This window comes from Poecilia formosa, unplaced genomic scaffold (assembly GCF_000485575.1).
Source record: "Poecilia formosa unplaced genomic scaffold, Poecilia_formosa-5.1.2 Scaffold171, whole genome shotgun sequence".
NCBI classification, from domain to species: Eukaryota; Metazoa; Chordata; class Actinopteri; order Cyprinodontiformes; family Poeciliidae; genus Poecilia; species Poecilia formosa.
The window spans coordinates 362,173-388,339 of record NW_006800110.1 but is presented as its reverse complement, the minus strand read 5'-3'; the positions used below and the strand labels follow the sequence as shown (position 1 = coordinate 388,339).

The 26,167-nt window shown below is 40.8% G+C and overlaps 1 protein-coding gene across 2 annotated transcripts in view; it reads right to left on the bottom strand.

Moving 5' to 3' along the window:
* The window catches only part of LOC103146924 (cadherin-6-like), a 147,245-nt gene that overhangs the window by 68,096 nt on the left and 52,982 nt on the right, over positions 1-26,167 (bottom strand). The window contains exon 1 of one of the 2 annotated variants that reach the window (XM_007565031.2): positions 19,794-20,079. The exons of the other annotated variant lie outside the window; for it this stretch is intronic. The gene's annotated coding sequence lies outside the window, so the exon portion shown is untranslated. Of the gene's footprint in view, positions 1-19,793; positions 20,080-26,167 lie in introns of those variants that run through there. 2 annotated transcript variants of the gene reach the window in all.

Genomic DNA, 26,167 nt, shown 5'->3' with positions numbered 1-26,167 from the left:
AACTCTGCTTCCTGAAAGGATTACGTTAATGCCAACATGACATTGTAATCCAAAATGATGGTATCGTTTAAGCTAGCATTAGCAATTCAGATAATTTTGTCTTAAAAGTAAAACTGTTAATGTTACTCAGCATGTCAGTGTAAAGCCAACATGATAATAATGGAGTTTAAGCCAACATGAGGTTATTGGGCTACTTTTGTCTTGTTGAGTCACTGAATGGATTAAGTTCATATAAACAAATATAATGACAGCTAATTTTAGCTAATTTTGTCTTAAATGCTGGAGGTGACATGCTAAATGGATTAAGTTAATATTACCCAACATGCTAGCATCAACACACATAATAACAGTAATAAAGCTAACATTACCTTTTTAGCTAATTTTGACATAAAAACTTAAGTCGACTTACAGAATGGATGACGTTAATGTTACCCACCATCTGATTGGCTGATGTAAGTTCTAGCTTTGCGCTACACTGCCCCCTAGAGGTTTGGAGTGTTTAAACCAAGTGGCTGATTTATGCAGGTTCATGTTGATGAAGTTTCCTGAAACTGATCCTGAGTGTAAGACGTTATGGTTTGTTAAACAATTTACCTCACCAACATTGGAATCGGTCGATATTAGTTACTTTTCAACATATTGGTATCAGTCTGATAAATAAAACTGGGCTGATATTAGTTACAGATATTTATTTCCATCTTGGTAGCAAAGGATTATAGTTGTTTTTTTTGTTTATGTTTCAAAAGTATAATGAAATAATAACGGCAGCAATAGTAATATTGGCTACTGATATTGGCCCAAATATTCAAATCGGTGCACCCATAGGAGCGAAACAAACAGATGCTCCTGACTGTCTGGGTTGTTTCATTAAAAAGGTTTTTGCTCTCGGTCAAAATGGTGGAGCAGAGGCTCATTTTCTCCTTGCAGGCTTGGACTGGGCCATATTTTAGGCGGCTGATGTCTTTGTTTCAGCTGCATTATGCGTCGACGTGTGACAGTCGTGTTTGTTGCCGTCTGGCGTCTGACCCGTTGATACAGTCGATAAAGCGCCTGAGTGGAGCGCGGCTCGGCGTCACTCCTCCTTCGTGTAATTGTCACAGCGGGGACGCCGAGGCGGACGTGGCAGCACAACTCCTCTGCTGATTTTCAATTCTCCGCGCCGACTTTGACCTTTCGCGCTCCCCCAATCAATGCATCTGCTTCCACAGACGCACGACTCGTTTGAAAAGCAAACGACGCGGCTATCCGGGCGATGGGGGGGCAATATTATTAACTGATATAGAGAAATAACAACCTTTAATTAGAAGGCTTGGAGTGGATGTTATTCCAGCTCCGGCCTTTTGGCTCCAGATTGAAAAAAAAAGAAAAAAACTGACACGCTTGACTGCACTCGGGAAGCAAACGCTGATTTGCATGAAGTCGGAGGCTCCCATCGCCACCAGTGTTCCCACAAAGGCCGCAGTGGGGGAAAGCAGAGCTGTCATTCAGCCTCCCTCTCTCTGCGCTGGTGTGGACCAAACGGCTGCTGGTGACCAAACATGTGCTCCGGCGATCGCGCAGCAGAGCAAACAGGCGACGGCTCGTGTGCAAACGAACGATTGAGCCGTCTCCGCTGCCATGACCACGTCTGCGCGCCGCCAGGGTACCAGGCGTTATTAATCATTACACGGGGGACATTTAGCGAAATCGGACCTCCATTTATTAGCCGTGAGTGCAGGATTGAAGAACTGGCAAGAGGAGATAATGACTTTAAGCTCCCATTTAGACAATTAATTCCCAGAAGTGGAGAGAAGCAGAAGTCTGCTGTTCGTTGTGTTTATGTTGACACAATTTAAAACCATAATTCAGGACTGAAGGTTCATTATTCGGCACTAGAGCCGGAACAAGATGTTTCCGTAAGGGAAAGTAATAGCATTGTGCATGTGATAACAACAAATTACTGGTTTTATTGGGTTTGTGCTTGAGAAAGCAGCAGAAAACAGATATTGACACATATGTAATACTGCAAATATCTTAATAAACCTGAAATAAGAGAAAACTAATTTTCAAGTAGCTTTTCACCTACAATAGGAGCTTGTTTTAAGCCAAAGATTCCTTAGTATTGATGGGAAAGTTCTGGTTTCACTGGCAGATTATTTCACTTCTTCCCATGTTACACATGAAATTATCTACCAGTGAAACTAATACCGTTTCAGATCAATGCTTAGGAATTATTGACTCAAAACAAGCTCCAGTTTCTTGCTGGACAGTTATCTGTAAGTTAGTTTTGTCCTTTTTAAAGTGAACTCAGACATTTGCAGTAGAAACTAAACATAAATTCTTGGTATTATTCTGTGTTTTTGCAGTAAAGTCATAAATAAACTTCTGTCGTTGAGTTTTGCTGCTCGTTTCTGCTCCAACAGGTAAACTTCAGTAAAGCTGCGCCTCGTCTTAATGACAATCAGGAGCTAAACTCTGAGCTTTATTATTCCTGACGGAAAACGCAGAATGAAGCTCAGGTTGTTTTTCTCTGCCTGTAATGAGGAACAGAACCTGATTGATTTACGTTAGCGTCCGAATCCCGAGCCGCTCCACGGCCTCTGAACCTTGCAGTGCACACATCTTTAATCAGGCTCGCTTTTCCCCCGGATTCCAGATTGTTTGTAATTACCAGCCTCCTCTGGGGGCGGGGATGTTAGCTTAACAATAGCCGCAACCTTTCAGGTTAAAGAGCGGCGCTGCAGTCGGCCATATGGGCTGCGGGCGCGGAGGACGCTCGCTGTCACAGCGGCCACCTTATCAAGCGGCGGCCACATTGCTGCAACGTTTCCACCTCCAGTTTCTGTTTCCATTTCACACCTGGACTGTTGCTAGATAGTCGAGCCGGCGTTGCTTTCTGCCCGCAGATGCTCGATCAGCAGCGACCGGTCAAAAACAGGGTGTCGCTTCCTTCGCTATCTGCCGCCGGTCCAGCTGAAGCGGCGCAGATAAACAATCGATACGGCATTAAGGCGTCCGCAGAGGCCGGCCGGAGTTAAACGGCAACATGGAGGGGAGTAAACGAACGGTTCTATGTGAAACGTTCCCGCTGCTCCTTGAGGTCGGCTTTTCCTTCCTCCTCGAACCTCCACTGCACTAAAGGTGACATGTTACACTTCCTGAAACAGGTTAGGATAAATCTACGGCCTACAAAAAACATGAAAATTAAATTTCTTCCACAAAATCATTCTTAGATGATGAGAGTTTAGTCAGAATGAGGTTTTTGTCTCTTTAAATCCAAACAAGCTGCTCAATGTTTACACTCGCATGTGAAAATGGCTGCAAACAGAAGAGCAATTATGCAGACGTACAACTTGGAAAAGCAGAAGTGGAGCCTCCTGCACAACCAACAAGAATGCAGAAAGTGGTTCCTGGGTGTTAATTCAACAACTAAACTCGTGTTTCCCAGCAGTGGTGATGCTAACAGACATGGTGGTAAATTAAATCTTCCTGAGTATTTTTGTTTAGTTTCTAATGCAAATATCTCAGTACATGTGAAATAAGACAAAACTAACAGGAAACTTTTCTGCAAATATTAGGAGCTTTTTTTAAGAAAATAAATCCTCAATATTGATGAAAAAGTTGCAGTTCTATTGGGAGATTAACTTATGACAAGGAGAAAATGTCTTGTAACAAGTGAAATAATCTACCAGTGGAACAAGTATTTCTTCTCCAATTTTAAGGAATTATTTACTTAAACAAGCTCCTTTAACCTGCTGCAAAGTTACTTTGTTAGTTTTGTCTTGTTTCAAGTATATTAAGATATTTGCTTTAGAAACTAGACAAACATACTTGGTAAGGTTTTGTGTTTTTTCAGTGCTCTGCTATATAAATAAACCGAAATGGATTACTCACTGACTGATGATACATGAGAGAAGAAAACAACACAAATATTTCTTTCTCTACATGCATCCAGACCTGAAAAACGCTGAAATCAAATTCTGTGTCTTTCCAGACTGAACAGGAACTCTGCTTTATTCGGGGAATGGGGGGGCATTATGTTTCCTGCCACGGATGCTTGATTGATTCTTTTGCACAGCTTGTATGCTGCACATTTGCATTTACATTCCCAGAGCTGCCTCTGACAGAAAAGGGAAGGCTTTTGTCCCAAACTCCCGCAGAAAACAAAGGCGTTCTTATGAGGAGGCCCGAAGAACAGTCCCTGATTCTCCGTCTCCCAGCCCGGACTTAAATACTCCTCATTCCTTTCTCATTCATTAACAGCCCCCCCCTTCAACCTCAGCGCCATGCGAGGTGAAGAAAAACCTCGCAAACAAAAAATACAGCAGTCAGACCAGGCATAATGATTGCTGAAACTGTTTACTAATACTGCTCGGCTTTATTACAGAGTGCCAGGGTTTCCATTACTGCAAACAGAGAGAGGCGAAGAAGAAGCAGCAGAGGAGGAGGAGGAGGAACGAACAGAAGGGAGGGAAACTGCCAGCATCAGATTAAAAGAAGAGGAAGAAGAAGAAAAAAGGAGAGAGATGGGCTCAGTTGATTTACGCCTTCATTACTCTACCCTAACTCTGCTTATTGCAAATCATGATGCTGCTTTATGAGCTGAATCCTCTATTACGACAAGGCCGGGAAGACGGCGCTTTAGTCTATAAAGCAAGCATACAGGAACCGCCGACCCACTCACCCAAACGGGGAAAAATGAGGAGGAGAAGAAGAACCAGACGGGCTGCAGAGGGGAAGGACATTTTCTCTGACCAAAACCTCAAACGTGGAGCTTCACGTCAAGCTAACGTCTGTTAAACGACGCACATCAGTTTTAATAAAACACCTTTAAGATGTAAGAACAACACAGTGAAATGCAGCAGGCTGTTCAGTTTTCATAAATTTAAATTAAAAACGTCACACAGACGACGCCATGTTGTTTTCGCTCTATGCTAGATGCTACAGCGCTAGCAGCAACTAGCCAAGAACTGTAACTTTTGACAATCAACTTTCAATTTGAACTGTCAAAAGCTAAAATTGTGACAGTAAAAGTCTGAATTTTGAGGAAAAAAAGTCAAAATTCTGAGAAAAAAAGTCAGAATTTTGGGAGTAAAATTTTGAATTTTGAGAAAAAAGTCAGAATTTGAGAGAAAAATTGGAAACCTGAGAAAAAAGTTAATTTTGAGTGAAATATAGTAAACTGTTTGGTTATTATAAATTTAAATAAAAACGTGTCACACAGACGACGCCATATTGTTTACACTGCGTTTGTCGTATGCTAGGTGCTACAGCGTTAGCACCAACTGGCCAGAACTGTAATTTTTGAGCAATAAGTGACATTCATCCCTTTCAGTTTGAACTGCAGTGAGGAAATGAAGATGAGGAGGAAGAGGAGAGAAAAAGTTGGTGTTTGTGTCACTAGACATGTTGATCTGAGCGCTACAAAGAGCTATTCAATGTTAGCATCAGCACCAAAGCGTTTCCTCAAATATATCAGGATGGTTTGTTACAAACACTTAAAGATGATTCATTGTAACTTTTATCAACAATTAATCAGCTTCCAGTTAGTTTTGACTTCACATTAGCTCCTGCTAACGGTATTAGCTTTAGCTAATGGTATTAGCTTTAGCTATTAGAGCAAACAGTAGATTACAAGCCGTTAGCTTATTCTGCAGATATCTCGTGTTTGACGACACGAGGCAGTCCGTTTGATTCCAGGCGTTTTGTGGGCTGGTCAGCGTCCTGCTGGACTTCCTGTGTTTCGTTTAGAGGCTGATTTAAAAGTAGCTCTTCAGTAAAAGCAGGAGCTTGTTTTAAGTCAATAATCTCTTAATATTGATAAAAAGAATGTACGAGTTCAATCTATAACAAAACATTTTCCCTTGTAAGTCAAATAATCCTGCTGTGGAGCCAGAATTTCTTCATAAATACTAAAGTACTATTGATTTAAAACATGTTTGTAAATCTTGCTGTAAGTTAGTTTTGTCTTATTTCAAGTGTTCAAAGATATCTGCACAAGAAACTCGACAGAAATACTTGGTAAGATTCTGTGTTTTTGTAAGAAAAGCCTGAATTAGTCGTGTGGTGGACGTCACAGGGATGTAGAGTCTAATTATTAACTTGGAGGGAGACCATGTGTGGAAGTAAATGTAAACACCTGAGGGAAACTCGCCACCTTTCCTCAGACCTCTTGTTTGTGCATTTGAGTCAGAAAGTGGACATATGTATTCAGCTACTGGCTCATCACCCCGCGCACAGAACGATGTCAGAACCTGACCTGCAGCGTGCTTCTCCTCACGCTCATAAATAATGGACGTCAGCGAGGCATCTGTCAACTTTTCCTGTCAGCCCCGTTCCACACGCGTGTCAGACAGCGGCGGGATGCATCCCCCTCCCCCTGCAGCCCGGTTCCCACCCACACCGCCTCGGCCTCGTCTGCTGATTTATGGGTCGGTGTACCGACCGCCACCTCCTTCAGACACGCAGACACGAACTCAATCAGCGGGAGAAAAAGAGCAACCCGCACACCGAAGACCTCCCTGTGGTTCGATAAATAAAAGTGGGAAAAATAATCCGTCCTGCTCTCCATGTAAACACACACACACACACACACACCTCCCCACGAGGTGGCAGGGAGCAGTAAACACACACCTCCGCTGCCTTAACGTGTTTGTTGACTTAAATCTGTCAGCGCTCTCTCAACATTAAACACTGGCTGGGAGTTCCTGCTAAACATAACCAGGGAGGTTCCTCACCGCGTCTGACTGTCGCCCCCGTCCACATACACTGAAAAAACCAAACGTTACCAAGTATTTTTACAGTTTCTACTGCAAATATCTTGATACACCTGAAACAAGACAAAACTAACTAGCAGATAACCTGTCAGTAAGACAGAGGAGCTTGTTTTAAGGAATACTGATGAAAATATTCTGGTTTCATTGGCAGATTATTTCACTTATAACATGAAGAAATGAAAACTGTTTGCAATAAAAACAAATTTCAACCGTTGTCTACGTCCAGATTGCTGCGTCCGGCTTCATCCAGTGCAGAATCACATCGGAGACGTAAAAGTTGTAAAATCATCGTTCAGACTGCAGATGAATCCGAATTAACATCTGATTTCTTTCAGGGTGAAAAAGTTGGATGGCATTTGGCTGCTGTTTGAATGCAGCCTAAAGGTTTCAGGCCACCGGCTCCCGACAATAACAAATACTGCTGGACATTTGCAGCAGTATTTGTTATTGCTGGATTTATTTATTCTGGGGATAAATTAACCCAGAATTTATCGCGATAAACGATAATGCAACAACACATTATCAAAGATCAATAAACTTTAAAATGTACCGAACATTTAACACTGGACATTTTAAATATTCAAAAAGAATGAACAAAATATGGAGTCTCTAAACAAAACTGTCCTAGTTGAGACCAAAGCCTCAAAGGCTTTTATCATCCAGTTTCTGGTAGAAAGAGTAAGACGATAAATATTTCAAATTATTGATCTGGGTCTGAATATTTCCGGTTTTTCACATAGATAGTTAGGGTTAGTGTGGAACAGCTGGAAGGTCTGAAGGAACATCAGGTTGCACCTGGCAGCTGGTGGCCCAACCATCAGCCTGAATTAAAGCTCCAATGACCGACGGCCCGGTCACAAAGCCCCGCCTCAGCTGGTACTCAGCCGATCTGCCTCGGGTTTGGACGGTTCCCCCTGATGCTGCCGCTCCGAGGAGCCGCAATGTAATTAATACAGTGTTTAATGCAGTTTCTCCATTTCAAAGAAACTCCCCCGGCATCTTCCCCCAACAATAGATTGAATTCTGTTGCGTTGCCCCGAGGCGAACAACAACCCGGGTTTGACGTCGCCTTCATTCGATCAAACTCCGTTAAAGACGAGCGCTCGCAGCCACTCCAACTACGACTCGGAGTCTCCTGCCCCGCTTGTCTCCGACAGGCAGCGGCATCCAGCAGTAACTGGAGGCCTCGCCGACCCAAACCACGTCCGTTTGTCAGTCTGTCGTGTCAGAGCTCAGCGTTCGGCTGCTGGGGGTCGGCGGCGGCGGCGACCTTCCCCAAAGGGGACGGGTTCCTCCTGCTGGCGGAGAGACGCCGCCTGAAACACAAGCCTGATGTTGTTATTGCCTTGTGTCCTTCCCAGAGGAATACGCGGTCCCTCCGCGGCGCGCTCGCTTTGATTCGACAGGTAGCGTGCGTATCGGTCTTTCTGTCTGCCCGGCTCACAATGAGGCAGCAGAACAATAGCAGAACCTCTCCTTTCTCTGGCTCTGGGGACCGGCAGCAAACAGGACCTCTGCTTACTGCGTCTGCCTGCTCATTTGGAGCAACTAGCAGTAAAAAATAAAACAAGAGACGAGGCAATGTGCAGCTCAATGTGAGGAGGCCTACAACAGAGACCGGATATCCTGCACAGACAGCAGCCTGACAGAGGGAGGAACGGCGAGCCAACGGCCGCAAACCCCAACGGCCGGAAAGCACAACGGCCGCAAAGCACAACGGCCGCTAACCCCAACGGCCGCAAACCCCAACGGCCGCTAACCCCAACGGCCGCTAACCCCAACGGCCGCTAACCCCAACGGCCGCAAACCCCAACGGCCGGAAACCCCAACGGCCGCAAACCACGGGGTTCCACGGCAAAACCCGGACCGGCCAGGCAGTTAGGAGATCACTTCTATACTTTGAGAAAAGAATCAGGATTTTTAAGAAAAACTTTGCAATTTTAACTAAAAGTCAACATTTTCAGAAAAACAATGAAATTTTGAAAATAAAAAAAAAGATTTTTTTGGGGAAAAGGCAGGACTTCGAACTAAGGTCAAAATTGAGAAAAAAAGAAAGAATTCTGAGAAAAAGTTTAAATTCTAAGATTAAATTTTTAATTTTGAGAAAAAAAATCAGAAAAAAGTGAATTTTGAGTGAAAAACAAAAGCTGTTTAGTTTTTATCTATTTAAATGAAAAAGTGTCTAAGAGTTTTAAGATTAAATTCAGAACTTTGACAAAATAAAGTCAGAATTTGGGGCAAGAGTCAGAAATTTTAAGACAAAAATATTAATAATTATTATAAAATGAAACAAAAATCACAATTATGAGAATCAAAATTCCAATAGCAGGTAGCTCACATAGCTCAGGTAGCTCTGGTAACTATTTGGTAACTACCAAATAGTTACCAGAGCTACCTGGTAACTAAGTAGCTCAGGTAGCTCTGGTAGCTCAGGTAACTACCTGATAGTTACCAGAGCTACCTGGTAACTAAGTAGCTCAGGTAGCTCTGGTAGCTCAGGTAACTACCTGATAGTTACCAGAGCTACCTGGTAACTAAGTAGCTCAGGTAGCTCTGGTAGCTCAGGTAACTACCTGATAGTTACCAGAGCTACCTGGTAACTAAGTAGCTCAGGTAACTACCTGGTAACTAAGTAGCTCAGGTAGCTCTGGGGACTGCCAGTAAACAGCAGCTCTGCTGATGTGTCTGCCTGCTCATTTGGAGCAACTAGCGGCTAGCAGAGATAAATAAAGGCGAGGCATTGTGCAGCACACTGTGAAGAGGCCTCCAATAGAGTCCAGATATCATTCACAGCACAGACAGCAGACTATTATCCACGGGGGGGGGAGGCGCGCGGCGGCGCCTCCACACACCGTCTCCCTGGAGCTGCCGGGCCGGTTTGTGGCGATCCGATGGCCGGCGGGTTGAGGTGTTCCACGTCATCCCAGATAACCTGGATCATTACTCCTGGAGGCTGTTAGAGGGAAAATCACATCACTCTGCTCTCACTGCTGCCAAGAAAAACTGACAAGCCGAGTCACACTCCAGCACACACACACACACACACACACACACACACACACACACACACACACACACACACACATGCATAATTACGGGCTGTTGCCTGAGTGTGAGGGGTTAAAGTCGCAAGGCGTCTTATAGAGTCCCAGCAGCCGGCGCTGCCTGAAGTTGACAGCTCTTGAAGCAAAGCAAGCATCATTACCGCCTTCTCCCCGTTTCTAAACTCTACCTCCGTTTTCATCCCTTCTCCTCTTCCTCATCGACCTTTACCCTCCAACCAACCAACCACCAATATTATCCCACGAACCTGACCAACTCTGATTTACTGAGAAACGTCCCAACATTCAGACAGTCACGTCTGGGCACCGGCTTCAAGTCATACACTGTAAAAACAGAAACTATTACCAAGTATTCAAGTGCAAATAAATCAGGACACTTGAAATACGACAAAACTAATTTACAAGCAACTTTTCAGCAAAAAATAGGAGCTTGTTTTAAGTCAATATTTCATTAAGAGAGACTATTATGCAAAATTTATATTTTGCACGTTTTTTTTGTTTTTTTAAAACAGTTTTTCAAAATTAATGTCTTTTTGGTGTCTAGAAAATGAGCCACTTCAAAAACGTCCCAATTATATAATGGCATTTGTTAAAATAAACTCCTATATCTTGAGGATGCGACGGCGTATCGGGTCCATTGTATTTAGAAAAAAAGGAGCAGAACATTTCTACAGAAAATTTTAAACTTTTTTGAAATTAATGTAAAATTTTCCAGAAAAAAATAAGTAAATTTTGGAGCTTGGAAAGTTCAGAATTTTCTTGAAAAAATTTTTTTTTGAAAAATTTTGGAAATTTCTGCACTGGGAAAGTCAAAAACTTGTTCAAAAGAAAAAAACCCAGAAATTTTAAGATTATTCTCAGAAATTTTCTAAAAAAAAAAAAATCTCAGAAGTTTCTTAATCAATCCACAAATTGACAATTTCTGAATTTGAAAAGTCATAAACTTGCTAGAAAAAAAGCTGAGATTTAGAGATTAATCTCTAAAAATTTCCTAGAAAAAAGCAAAAATCATTCTGAGATCCAAAAGTCACAAATTTTCTAGAAAAAACTCAGAAATTTTTAAATGAATTTTCTGGGAAAAATATTTGGAAAATTCTTCATTCCAAAAGTTTTCTTTTGATTACTTTCCAAAAATTAAACAAGAAAGTATAAATGCACACGTTAAAGGCGAATAAAATTTAAGTATTACTCTTTTGATCTAAAAGATGCTTAGAATTGACTTTAGCTGTTTTTTAATTTACCATAAAAACACACAAATTGGAATTACAAAAATAAATTTGCTTAGCAGAAACAGGCCAAATTAAAAAAACTCAGAGGATGAATGTTTTGTCATGATAAACTTATTTAATCGTGTTTCTTATTTAACGGAAACAGCAGCAATTGCAAAATTTTGTTTTTTTGACATTAGCAGAATATTGACAAAGTACAGAAACCGAAGCGTTAAGATCAACCCAGAAATCGGCAAACATCTAAGAATCAAATCGCCGATGCTACAGAAATGCAGAGCAACACTGTAACCATAAAACCGTGATATTTTCCATGATTGCTACCGTCCTCTTCATGCCTGCACCGAGTCTTTTCTCTTTTCTCTTCTTCCATACTCTTATTAACTGGCTGTCATGTTCAGCAGCCTCCCCCAGATAGTGTTTAGCGTTCCTCAGTCCACTTACTGCAGCCAGAGTTAAGCCTCTGGGCTTTGCTCAGACAGGAATCCAACTAGAGAAGAGTAAAGGAGTGGAGGGGAGGCAGGACCGGCGGACATGATCTGTCTGCTGCACTCACTCAAACTCTTCCTACCTGAAGGCAACAGCGCCAAACATTCAAGAAATTACTTCCGAATGGGATTTCCAGCTCCGCTTTTCCTGACTTAGTGAAAAAAGAAAGAAACGTTGAGCTCCTTCTGGACGAAATACAAACACATTAGGGTGTGCGTTACATTTTTACCTCTGCAGGAAGTTGTATTTTCACCTCCGTCACTTAATCTGGGTGTCTACGTGGCGTCTGCGAAAACCCACGGACAAATTTCCATGAAATTCAGCGGCGAGCTCAGCCTGCAGCCAGGGACGGCTGATGAGATTTTGATAGTGATCTCGACTTGTGATTTCTACCATTAGGTGATTATTGTTGCCCCCGCCGCCACCGCCTCGCCCAAACCTCATATTGGATACAGAGATTTAATTCCAAATCCAATCCGGAGTCTTAACAGCGCCCAGAAATCGATTACGATTTTAACACACAGGTGGGATGTTTGGTGTCCTTGGACGTTCAGGGGTGTTCTGGTTCACGTCAAAGTTTTATCACAATATTTTACGGTCCTGGAAAGTATTTATTTATTTATTACTTCTTTTTGAAAGACTCCCATTTGTAATATGCGCCAAAAAAACAAGTTTAAGCAATTATTGAGTCAAAACTAGCTTCTATATGTTGTTGAAAAGTTACGTGTACGTTAGCTTTGTACTTGGTAAGAATTTGTGTTTTTGAGGTGTAACAAGGGATTCCAAAGTGATTTTCACAATAAAAACAAATAGAGTAACAAATTGTGAAATGACACTTCAAAAATACAAAATCTTACTAACGTATAAGTAACTATCCAGCAACATATTCAGCTTGATTTAAGTCAAAAGTACGAGATCCACTGGAAGATTATTTCACTTACAAAATATTGTGGGAAAATTGAAGCAACATTTCAAGATGTCGACCAAAATTCAAGCTGTGAAAAGCAACCGGAAATATTTAACTTCATCCATAAAGTTTAGATCTAGCAGTTGCTAAGGAAATATGTTCAAATTTATGGTTTTGAAATGTGTTTTAAGATAAATCTCTAAATGTTCTCTGTGATTATTTATTATTATACGGTTAGCAAATTGAAATAATTTTGCTAATCCTAACTGAGGTAAAACAGGAAAAGTTTAATGAACCATTAAAAATGGTTCAGTGTAAAAACACAAAATCTTACTAAGTATTTTTGGTCTAATTTTTAGAGAAAATATCTCGGTACATGTTAAATAAGACAAAACTAACTCACAAGTAACTTTGGAGCAAGACATAAAAGCTTGTTTTAAGTCAATAATGCATTAATATTGATTTAAACAATTACCAGTTCCATTGGCAGGTTATTGCATGTAAAAAATTAGATAACTGAAATCAAGACTGAGAAATTATTGACTTAAAAAACTCCTATATGTTGCTAAAAAGTTATTTGTAAGGTAGTTTGTTCTATTTTGAGGGGTGGCTAGGTTTTGCTGGGGTTGCTAGGTGACGGGTGGGGCTTCCGTGGGGTTGCTAGGTAACGGGTGGGGCTTCTGTGGGGTTGCTAGGTAACGGCACTGACAAAACTAACTGACGAGGACACACATTAGTTCGATCTAATTTCAAGTGCAGTAAGATTAGATGTTTCCCCCAGAAACTAAACCTAAAATACTTGGTAAGATTTTGTGTTTTTGCAGTGTAAGACTTCAGTGACATAAAAAAAAACATGATTTACATCTTTAAACTGTAAATTAAAACCGCATTTCAAATTTTTAAATGTATTAACTCTCTTTAGAAAAAAACATTAAAACAACACACAGTTTTTCAACAGCTTTAATTGGAATTTATCTTGAGAAACGATGAATCAGGGTGAGAAATTTATTGCGATAAATGATAAACGATATGATAAACGTCCTCAGGTGAAATAAGGTAAGAAATGACTTCCGTGGCCTGCTTCAGCAGTGTCATTTCCGCGTCTCTGAAATTGTGCCACGGTCCAGGGGGCTTTGTTGTAAATCACTATCTGGGCCTGTCAGACTGCAGCCCACTGCTGGCTCTCCGCTGCCTCCTGGCTCAATAATATATCTTGTTAAATTGTGTTGAGAAGCGCGCAGAGAACCGAACACCTTTCTTCTTTTGTACGTCGTTTGTTTGCCTCCCTCTGAATGTGTGTATCCTCCAGTTTAACTCTTGTTCGTGAGGATTGAGGCAAACATAGAGGTCTATGGAAATGATACAGGTTTTACGTGTGTGGGGTCAGTTGGACCCCATTTCGACATACAAGGGTTAAAGGGGACGCAGGAATGTGTTTGCCCAATAAAAATACATTTAAAAAAATAAAAAAAAGCTCTCTAAACTGTGTGTCTGTCAGGCTGTTGTTGGTGATTCAGTTCGACTGCTTGCTGGCTTACTGGTTGCGAAGCAATTTCTCAGACACTTCATAATTAGAAAAGCTGTGGAGCCTAGCCAAAGTTTAAGAGGAGGGGGGATAAAAATAAAAAAAAATAAAAAAAAGCTCTCTAAACTGTGTGTCTGCCAGGCTGTTGTTGGTGATTCAGTTCGACTGCTTGCTGGCTTACTGGTTGTGAAGCAATTTCTCAGACACTTCATAATTAGAAAAGCTGTGGAGCCTAGCCAAAGTTTAAGAGGAGGGGGGATAAAAATAAAAAAAAATAAAAAATAAATATGCTGGCAGATTGTACTATTCAACATTGGCAGCCATCTACTCCGTCTCACACCCAAATAACAGCAATATAAGTGATTTCATAACGAAACTCTGGACTTCCAGGACCAGATCCTGAACTGCTGTTCATCAGTTTTACCTAAAACGCAGCATCTCTGTCGGCCCATTTAGTAAATAAATGTATGAGTTTAATTATGTGAAATTGGAGTTTACCTACACAAAGCAAAAATAATAATAACATAATTGACATTGACACATATGAATGTTAGGCTGTTTGGATTTTGAAATAAATTGACAAAATTATAACTCTGACTTTAAAATCAGAATTAATGTGAGAATTCTGAGAAAAAGTAAAACACCAAAAAGAAAATTTTGAGAAAAAGAAATGCAAATTTTGAGAAATGCAAATTTTGAGAAAAATGTCAATTTTGAGGAAAAAGTCAAAATTCTGAGAAAAATCTTCAAAATTCTGAGAAAATAGTCAAAATTTTGAGGAAAAAAAGTCTGAAATCTTTGAAACAAAATTGGGATTGTGAGTAAAGATGTCAAACTTCTAAGAAAAAAAAATCAGAATTCTGTTTGTTGATCTCCTCCGTAGCTCAACAACAGGATGTTACTACTGGCAGAAATGACGAAGAAGACGACAGGAAGTGGTTGGAGGATGATTTTTAATTACTTTCTGCATGATCAAACTTATTCACTTGTAATTTTAGTCATGTTTCTTATTTAATTTGAAACTCCGTAATTGACAAATTAGATTTTTTCCAATATTTGCGGAATATCGACGAATTTGTAATGAAAACACAGCTACTGACCTAAGTCACTCTCCACATTGTGGAGTCCGTTGCCCATAGCAACAGTAACGTTAGTGTTTCATGTCACGCAAGAGAAGACGAATATCATCTCTTCCCTTTAGGTTGCTTTCCCTCCAATTACAGTTCCAACCGCGCCATAAATAGACGTCTCTGAAGGGAATCCGTCTCATTAGGCAAAGACCGAGTTATGAAGTTCCCACTCTGCCTGCGAGGAAATTTGTTCCAACGGTCAAACAAAGCCTCATGATCAACGCAACAAAGGAACTCCAGCTTCTCATCGCATGAAGGAAATGTTGACCAATGCCCTCAAACGGGCAACAAGCGTCTCTGAGGGATTCTTTCTTTCCAGCTCACATGGTGCACATGTTCACCTAACGACCCCGATAAATAAAGACGGTAATTAAATGGTGAAAACTAAAACTAACTGGAACTACATTGTGTATTATTCAAGCTAACTGAAACATAGCATTCTTCATTTTCGTGTTTATGAATCTATGCATTAGCTGTTGGGTCTGATGTGAAATACATTTTTTCCTCCTGGTGACACTTATGCTTGTCCACAAAATGGCGGACGGCAGAAATTGGGATGAAACGCCAAAGTCAGTCGGTTGTTTAACAATAACTGGAAACATTTTTTTAAAATAAAAACTTTTGAACCATAATCAGCGGAAGATTGACCAACATATCTGACATGAATTTATGATTTTGACGATGGAACAAATCAAAATGTTTGTTTGGTTTCTCAGTTGGTGACAGTATGTTGTTGATGATTGAACTGCTTTGTTGCTGAAATGTGCTTTGCTAATTTGATTGATTGATTGATTGATTGATTTAAATGGTTTCTTCTATTGAGTATTTATTACCCTACTGATGTAAACATAATCAAAATATTTTGACCCTTTTTTAATTCTAAAAATTAGAAAAAACTCTAAAAATGAAGTAAAACAAAACTAAATTATAACGGAAAACCCAAAATTATTTAAACCCTGTCTGAACAAAATAATTTTTTAAAATTATTTAAAAAATAAACAATAAATCAATTGACCACATGAGAGGTCAATAATTTTCAATTGCATCATTTACTGTTTTTCTCCTTTCACCAAAAACTTGATGACAAAACTCTTCAGTTTGGTGTTTTGGTCTCAACCAGTCCCTTCTTTTTACACATATTTCATAATTAATTTTATTTTCTGTTGATTTATTTATTTTGGATATTTAAAATGTCTTCCAGCACCAGTGTTAAATGTTCATTAGAATTTAAAGCTTGAGGTTGTGTTCTTGCATTATTATGCCATTATCACATTAAATTGGACTCAAAACAATATTATTGTTTACTGTAATAACATCTGGAACAACTTATCGTCTGTTAAGAGTCCTCAAATCTTTTCAGTAACATCAACACACTAACTTTACTCCTTCCTAATTTTCTTTTCCGTATTGTTTGGTTCTAAAAACCTCAAACATTCAAACCCACATCCTTACTTGTTCACTCAAAAACCCACTGAAGTAACCAAATACGGCCCAGAAAGCCGTGATATTGATGAATCCATGAACTCACGTCAGAGTTTCCGCTTCCTGTTTGAGTTCGTATTAAAAGGCGAGACGTACATCCATACTTTCGACACTTTCTGGAGTCCTTACTGCTCCACAGAGACGTCTCTGAAGGGAAACCGTCTCATAGATGGAGTCATGAAGTTGCTACTCTAACTGTGAGGAAACCCAAACATTGACTGGAGAAACTTACTGAACTTATGAGGAATACAAACAGAGAACACGAGAATCATGGGTTGTTGTCACATGAAGGAAAAGTCTTATGCCCTCAAACAACCAATACAACCACAAGGATTGCTTTCAGCTTGATGAGCAAACGTTTAGGCCACATGCTGCACGTGTGGTCAGCAAACACAAAGTCTCACCAAGGATTTTTGTCTAATTTACACTTCAATGAGGATAAAAGTAACTTACAAGTAACTCTTCAGCTTATTTTAAGTCAATAATTTATTAATATTGATGAAAAGGTTCTTGTTCCACTGGCAGATTACAACAAGAACCAGTGGAACTTGAACTTTTTCAACAATTTTAGCAAATTATTGATTCTAAACAAGCTCTTATTTCTACCTGAAACGTTACTGGTGAGTTAGTTTTGTCTTATTCCAAGTGAACTAAGATACTTTCACTAGAAACTAGACCAAAAATACTTGGTAAGATTAATTTTTGCACCAGACATTTTAATCCAAGATGTCTTATTGTGAAAATCTCTAGAGACACAAGGATTACACTGCAAAACCACAAAAGCTCACCAAGTATTTTTGGTTTAGTTTCCAGTGCAAATATCTTGAAATAAGAAAATATTAACTTACAAGTAACTTTTACGCAAAATATAGGAGCTTGTTTTAAGTCAGTAATTCATTAGTATTGATGAAAAATGGCAGATTATTTCATTTAAATCAAGACGTCCTTTCTATAAGTGAAATAATCTGCCAGTAAAATCTTTACTTTTTAAATCAAAATTAAAGAATTTTTGGCTTACCACAAGCTGGAAAGGTATTTGTGGGTTAGTTTTATTTCAAATGTACTAAAATATTTCCACTAAAAGAAGAGCAGAAATACTTGAAGTAACATGTTGTGTTTTTGCAGTGTAACTCTGTTCTATGAATCATTCAGATTGAAAACACAAACGCCTAAAGTTAGCTCCAAATAAGCAAACATGAACGTTACTGGACTGTAGAAGGAAACCAAACAGTTTGAAGAATCAATCAATATTTAATCTGGTTAAAAATGAGCTGTGGTTGTTAGCTTTGGTTAGAGCGACTCAACGGATTCCTTTGTGTTAAATAAAGATGCTCGTGGGGGAAGAAAAATCTAATTTTCTGGCTAACATAGGTAAAATACCTGGACTGAAATAGAAGATTTTGGTAACATTTTGTATTTTTGTGACTCAGCTACACTCATTTAATCTAGAAACCCAGAACCAAACATGCAGCTTCTAGGAGGCACAAATCTGGAAGAAATGTCCAGAAAACAGCAAAATTACCGAAACACTGAGCTTTACAGTAGATGGAAAATTAAACATATTTTATGTGTTTTTATGATTTTGCTGATGATAGCTGATAAAATGTAATATCTGTCACAACTGTTGACTATATGATGTGCTTAGTTTTTTTTAACTGTGTGTTGCTGAAATGTGTGACACAGATAAACTTGATTGATTTAAATTCCAGTTTTTGTTTCTTGTCTGCGTCGTTAAGGGGAGCGGACCTCCACCCTGCTCTCTGGTGGGAATCCGTCTCATTATGGAGCATTTCTACTTTATTTAGTCACAAAAACTTTGGGCATTAAATGAAACGCAACTCCAGGATCCTGATTTCAATCAAAGAGCTCTACGTCATCAAAACAACAAACAGAGTCATAAAAGACACCAGGCGGTCAACAATTGAGAAAACCAGAAACAAATGTCACATTTCCATGAATGGAAATGAGTCGAACCGGTGGAAGCCCGGTTCGACTTCCATAGGGCTGGAAACGGATCCACGGAGGGAACCGGATCATTTTTAGGATCCACAGAGGCTGACGGGACTCCATTAGCTCCAGATGCTGCGGTGCAGGCGACTAGAAATGCTCGATATTACAGCGCGATGAGGCCCATCTGGAGCACAAATAATGTCATCAGCTCGGGTCACCGGTCATAGTCGCCTGGCCGATGGGTAAACCCATCATCCTGTGACGTCAGAGCAACACTAACCCTTCATCTGGAGTCGGAAAACACAAAAACACTCTGGGTGAAGATATATGGGAGAAGGAGAGATGCTCCACACGGTTAACCTGTTCATACTGGTGGAAAACACACACACACACACACGCACACACACACACCCGCAGGTTTAAATATGCAGCGCCGCCCATGTTCCTCTGCTTGACTTTGATCAGCCAGATTCCACCTCTGTCCCTTTCATCTCTGAACTTCAAACCTGGACCGTCTGCTCCGGTCGGACCGGCTTTCCCTTTCACAGAGCAGCTCAGAAGTTCTTCATCCAAAAACAAAAAGACCCAGAAAAACTGGAAGAAAAAACAATAAAATCCCTCTTTCTCTTCAAATGTAAACTCCGTCCGTTCAAAGCAGAAACTCATCCAACTTCTTGGCTGCGATCAGACACATTACCTCAGTTTTTACAAAAAGGTTGAGCAACATGGAGGCAACTTTTCCCTGCACACATCAGTCAGGCTCAAGTAAAACAGCCTTTCATAGCCGCGCTGCATTATTCAGGCAGGACATTAAACATTCACGGACAGGTCGTGCTTGTCAATAACCCTGGAGGACGCGGTGTTTTTAGACAACTTGACTAAACTCCACATCATCTGAAGTCCGTCCGCGGCGTGGATCTGCCACCAGCGGGGACAAACCAGCAGGAAAGGTGCGCATCTGATCGGCGCAGGACACGCAGCGTTTCCCCGCAGAAATACGCATCGGAAAAGTTAAAGAAACCTGGATGCGCATCGAAAATACCCTCATTTAACAGCGCATCCATTGGTGCTCTCTTTGAAGCTTACTTGCAAAGACGTGCGGACCTCTCGCTAAAATCCGGACACTGTCATTTCACGGAGCATGGTTGGTATTTAAACTGAAGGGATGTACAATAATAATAATAATAATAATAATAGTAATAATAATAATAATAATAATAATTAATCTGCGTTTTGGAAGTTAAAAGCGAAGCAAATCCGCGCTTACCTGATGGGTCAAGTTTATTCCAGCGGAGAGAGATTTTCCCACGACGCACAAAATAGTAAAAAAGAAAACCCGCAAAAGAAAAAACCCCGCACGCCGGATCGCGGAGTATCCGCTCGCTGCGGCTTTTGTTGCCCGTTGTTCCGCCCCGACTGCGCGTCTCAGCGGCGCTGCATCACTTCTCGCTGTGTGGATGTCAGAGAGGCTGAGGGGACTCTACCCTCCCATTGGCTGCCATTCACAAGTCCCCCAGCAGAACAGGCAGAGGAGAGGAAAAAAAGGAAAAAACACGCACACCCACCCACACACACAATCACACACACACAGATATGGAGCGACAAAAACAAAGGGCAGATAGTGAGAGGCTGCGTAAACACGATGCTTAACTTTAACTCTGATTAACTGGATGATGGCGCGTCGCGATTATTCAATCAATGATCAATTTCGGTGAAGAGCAAACAAAGGGCTGTTATACCAATATCAGCGAAAAGTTGATTTAATTCAAAAAGTTCAAGTCAGCTGAGATTTATCTACACTGTAAATCGTCACGCTTAACTTTTCCAATGTCAGGTTGTAACATCCAATTCATTTCCATTTTCTAAATACTAGAAAATGAATTTAAACTCAGAAATTGACATATAATGTGATTAAAAGCTTTATGTTTTATACATCTGTGAACTGAATTTACAGATTTTAAATGAAAAGAACATCTGAAAACACCTGAATGCATCAAAAAGAAAACAATGACATCCACATGCCCAAAGGTGAAAAATTCAAATACCCCCATGAAGAATCTAGATAATTTTTTTAAAAGAATTTTGTCATCATCTGTAGAGATTAACGAATAAAATCTACAAAACTCAGGAACAAAAAACAGAGAATCCAATGCTCAAAAGAGAAAAATTAAAGAGGCAGTGTCAGGTGGTTAGCAGTCACATACCATCATTGTATAGCATAATCAAGTAACTCTGTTCAGTTATAAAAATGCTATGTATATCTAACATGACTTTGTAATATAACACCTTAAAATTAGGACTCTGTGCCTTTAAGAAGCTCCTGCTCTTTCTGAAGCTCCGCCTCCAGGAAGTCATCACAACATGGCTCCTCTATTAACCCTTTAGCAACGTTTTTACTAGCGTTTCACTAAGAAGCAGCTCCTTTGTTGACGTCAGCAGTTCCACCAGGTGTGTGCTAATTGCTGCTGGCTAGTCTGAAGGAGCTGCGTTCACCCAGCTGATTGGTTGCCATGACGATTAAAATATTTCTCATACATGCATGAAAGAATCAAGGCAACACTTCAGGTATCTGAAAATAACATTATAACATGATTGTAGATAATTCAAACAAGCCTGAACCAGAAATGATCCGCCATCTTGGTAGGCACTCTTGACCAGTGAGCAAGAGAAAGATGCATCAACAAAATGGCTGCCAGTCAGGATTGACTTGTATGAGATGGAGAAGAAAACATGTCCAACCACGTGGACAAACTGCCTCCTCTTTATGACATAGTTCACTAGCAAGGGTTCGTACAACATGGAGGAGCTTCACTGGGAATCAATGGATCCACACAGTCAACGTTTTGGATTTGTAAAGGACATACGAACTCTTCACTTGAATAACAAAGTTCTGGTGACTGGCAGAGTGAGTACATGTAGTAACAAACCCGTACATGTCCGCTAGCAGATAAAAGCTACATTAGCCAGTTTGGCAGTAAGTACTACAGTAAAAATCCCTGATATTTGTCTCAGTATTACACAGAACTCAAAAACTGTAATGTATTCATATTATTTATAAGTCGTAGCAACGAGGTGAGAGCTAGTCCCAAACTAGTAGGCAGCTACCAAAATGTTACAAAGGTCCTGGAGGTGAGACATCACATGAGAACAATGCATACTGCCCCTTTAAGAGCTTATATGAGGGGCAATTTATGATGGGAAATATGAGGCAGAGTAGAGAAACTAAAAACACAAAAACTCAAGAAAGGTTCACACTAAAGATAAACTGCTTTAAGACTTTACAAAATAAAACAATTCAAGTGTTTGCAGCTCATCTCATTTATCTATTTTGCTGATCAGGTGATTGTATGCAGGATGCTGGGGCCAGTGGTTTGTACAGGCAGATAATGAAAGGTTATCAGGTCCTGATTGTATTTAAATCCAGGAGATGGTGTGACGGGTCAGCAGCTCCTCCTGCTCCTCCGGGTCTGAACCAATCAGCTGGGATCTGTTTCAGCCTGTAAACTCCTCTGTTTGAGTGTAATCAAACTAAAGCGGCTCATAAATGCTTCGTCCAGAGCTCTGCTTTGACCAGATTAGCCTGTAATCTTTTGTTTTCTGCCTCTGATTGTTGATCCACAGAGTGGCCTCATAAGCTTCTGGGATGGCAAAAAAACAAACAAAAAAATACATTATACACTGTTTGGGCTGAAAACAGAAGGTACCGCTCATTCATAGAAACAGAAGCGTGATTCGTAAATGAGGTTATAAAAAAAAACACCTCAACATGAAGGTTTAAAGAAGAGCAGAACTGAAAAGACTCATGAGCCGTCAGGGAGGAATCGTGTGGCGTTAAGACATGGCCGCCGCGTCACTCTGTGTGTTTACATGCTGACGGCGCAGAAGGCGTTCACAGAGCTTTCAGACTATTCACATTCCTCTGAAAGGTTAACAGGGAAGCGGAACAAGAGCAGAAGAAGAAGAACCACCTTCTGGTAGACATGAAAGATTTTGAGTTTATTTCATGACGGATTAAGATCAGGCTGAGGAGGAACCCAGAAGAAATGCTGAGTCACTGGTTGCCATGGTGATTCCTGACTTTTTTTTCTAGGGGGGAAACGGGGAGGAGAAGCAGTGAGAAGAGTTTAAACCCAAATAAACATCCTGTTATTTAACAACCTGAACAGGTCCGCGGTGTTTTACGTGGAAGACAAGAAAACTTAAGGAGACAATTTAGTTTGAAACAAAAAGATTAGAAATGAAACTTAGTGGGATTAAACTGCAGTTTGAGTTCGAGGACTCCGGATTTTGGGGCGACTGAGAAGAAAAAACATCCGTGACAGACGGAGACAGGAGAGTTAAAACAGATTTTTAAAAAAGCCAAAGAGCTGTAATGTAAAAAGTTTGAGCAGATCAAATCAAAATGTTTTGGAGAAACAGAAAATAATCGCATAGTGAAGAAACCATGAATGGATAAAATAACAGAGATGGAAAAACTGATTAATATAACGGGATGGATGGATAAACTAATAAACGGGTGAATTTCACTGAATAAACTGACAGATAAAACCATTTTCTTGCTCTACACCAGCTGACCTGATGTCGTTTCCAGCCTGATTTGGTGAAACTCCGAAAACTTCCCTCCATCCAGACGTTGCAGTGAATCCGACTGTCTGTCCAGCTTAGGGATTTACTGCCTTTATGGTCTGGAAACAGCAGACTCTGCAAACATAAACCGCCTCATAATTAAGCCAAGATGTTGCAAAAGCAGCTCAGCGCACATGACAAGATAATAAAATCAGAGTCTAAAGTAAATCCAAGTAATTTTCTCAGACAGGAGGATAATGAGGTCATGATTATCTGTTATAAAATCCTCAAATATATAAACATCCTGCAGACAAAAAGTCCCTAATGTCATGGAGATAAAACCCCAAATACACCAATCTTTTATTCATCATTTGAGCCACATTCTTCTTCAAAACACTTAGCGGAGCCACGGAGAGACACGAGCTACAAAGCATGTGTCGTCTCGAATAAAAATGTAGCACCCATCAAATGTGCAGCATGAAGATGGAAGGGCGCTCTGCAGGCGTTTATGGCTTTCCCTCGTTTCCTCCCTGCTTCCCCAAATCCGCAGCAGCGCCGCAGCGTGCTGCACGCACATTCCCACCCATGCACTGTTTGTGTCACGATGACCACTGGCTTCTGTTAGATTCATGAGTTTAATCCCTGGAAGCTCTCCAAGCATCCACTTTGCTGCTGTCCTGTCCTCTCCAGCGAACATCAAGCTCTTTGCCTATAGCGCAAAGCGCACCGAGCCAAAGGGACGTCCGCATTTGGCATCACGTTCTATCAGGAGATCAGGCTGAGATGAGTAACCGCTGCCCTTGACTGCACCACTGCTGCTGAATCGCCTCCGTATTATTATTATTTTTCATCTCTTTGCAGGTTATTTAACAGCCTGTCGGCATTAAAAGACAGTAAAAATCAGCCTGCGAGGGATAATTCTGTCCTCGCTCACAGGAACTGGGATTTTAGGGTGTTTTCTCACCGGTAGACCCGGTTCGATTTGGGAACAAAGTCACAACATTTCCTCCGTTTTCAGCTGCTGTGGTTCGCTTTCACACTGCACTGGGTCAAACGATCCAATCTAACTGGAAAACCTGTTCCCCTCCTCGCCTGTGGGGGCGCTGCATCACAAACTACTGAAGGAAACGACACAAAAACACTGACCGCAACTTCCTTCTTCACAAAATGTAAACAAAAATGGAGTGGCATCGGATTTTAGGATTTCACTTTTGTTTTGGTTAAAAAACAGCGTTAGCATTGTGAGTTTGTTCTGGTTTTATTTACCCAGAATGCTCTTAGATGTAGTTCACTTCCTGCTTTTGGAGCGGTCTCTGGTCCGCTTGGTGTTCACATATTTATTCGAACCGCACCAGAATTCACTTCAACCGAACCCAGGCCGAGCTTTTAGATACAACAGATTAGTTTTGGTTCGATTTGGGACCAAAACTGCAATATTTGTTAAAAGTTCAGCTGCTGTTATCTTTCGCCCTGCACTGTGTCAAACAAACCAAACTAACTGAAAAATTAGTTTGGTTTGAAAAATCTGTTCCCCTCCTTGCCTGTGGGGGTGCTGAACCAAGAATCACCGAAGGAAACGAAAAAAAAACCTTCAAAAAAGACACTGAGTGCAACTTTCTTCTTTAGGAAATGTAAACAAAGACGGTGTAGCTCAGATTTGAGCGACTGTTGGATTTCTCTTTTATATTTGGTAAAAGACAGCAAGCCATTTCTTCCGTTAGTAGTAAGCTAGCATGTTTGTTTTTGTTGAATTTACCCAGAATACCATGCATTTTAGTCCACTTCCTGCTTTTAGAGCAGTCCCCAATCCACTTGATGTTCACATAAGCATTGGAACCGTACCAGAATTCACTTCAACAAAGAGTTCTCTTTTTTATAGTCTGATTCCCCAAACGAACCGGACTTTCTAGACAAACGAACTGGAGTCTGATTAAAGTGAGCCAAACAGAGCTGGTGTGAATGCAGCCTCAAGCGTTTGATGCTTCCGTTACAGATAAGTAAACCTCAAAGAGCTGCTCATCCCGTGTCTTACTTAAGGGGAAAACAACGTTTATGGGGAGTCGGGTTGAGACAGGAGACATGAAGGGCGACCTCGGTAAAAACACCTGACAGTGGTGATACTTCAGGAGCGGTTTGAAAATAATAATAAAAGAAAACAGAGAGAGGCAGGGAGAGAAAGAGCTGCCAGGACTGAGGGTCTCTGTGTTTACAGGCATCCATATTTCATTAACGTGTCTCTCACCTTGCCAGAGTCTGTGTGAACCTGACAGTAACAACGGAGGACACGATGAGCTACGATCGCTCTGCCAATCCAGAGGGAGGGAAGCTGATCCAGGCCTCCGATTGGCTCGTTCTAAACTCCAAACATCGTCTTCATCACCTGCTCTAATTAAACTGATGATGATGAGGCTGCTGGGTCGGTCTGACGGACCCGAACGGAACCAAAACAAATCAGGATTAACAAGATTCTGGGTTTAAATTCATGAACTAAACATTTGGAACAAAGAAAACATGTTAATGGAACCAAACAGACAACATGAAGTAGGACAGACCACATGGATGGATGGATGGATGGATGGATGGATGGATGGATGAGTGGATGAATGGATGGATGGGTGAGTGGATGGATGGATGGATGGATGGATGGATGGATGGGTGAGTGGATGGTTGGATGGATGAGTGGATGAATGGATGGATGGATGGATGAATGAATGAATGGTTGGATGGATGATGGATGGATGAGTGGATAAATGGATGGATGGATGGATGAATGGATGAGTGGATGGTTGGATGGATGAGTGGATGAATGGATGGATGAATGAATGAATGGTTGGATGGATGATGGATGGATGAGTGGATGAATGGATGGATGGATGGATGATGAATGAATGGTTGGATGGATGGATGATGGATGGATGGATGGATGGTTGGATGGATGATGGATGGATGGATGGTTGGATGGATGGATGAATGAATGGTTGGATGGATGATGGATGGATGGATGGTTGGATGGATGGATGAATGAATGGTTGGATGGATGATGGATGGCTGGATGGTTGGATGGATGGATGAATG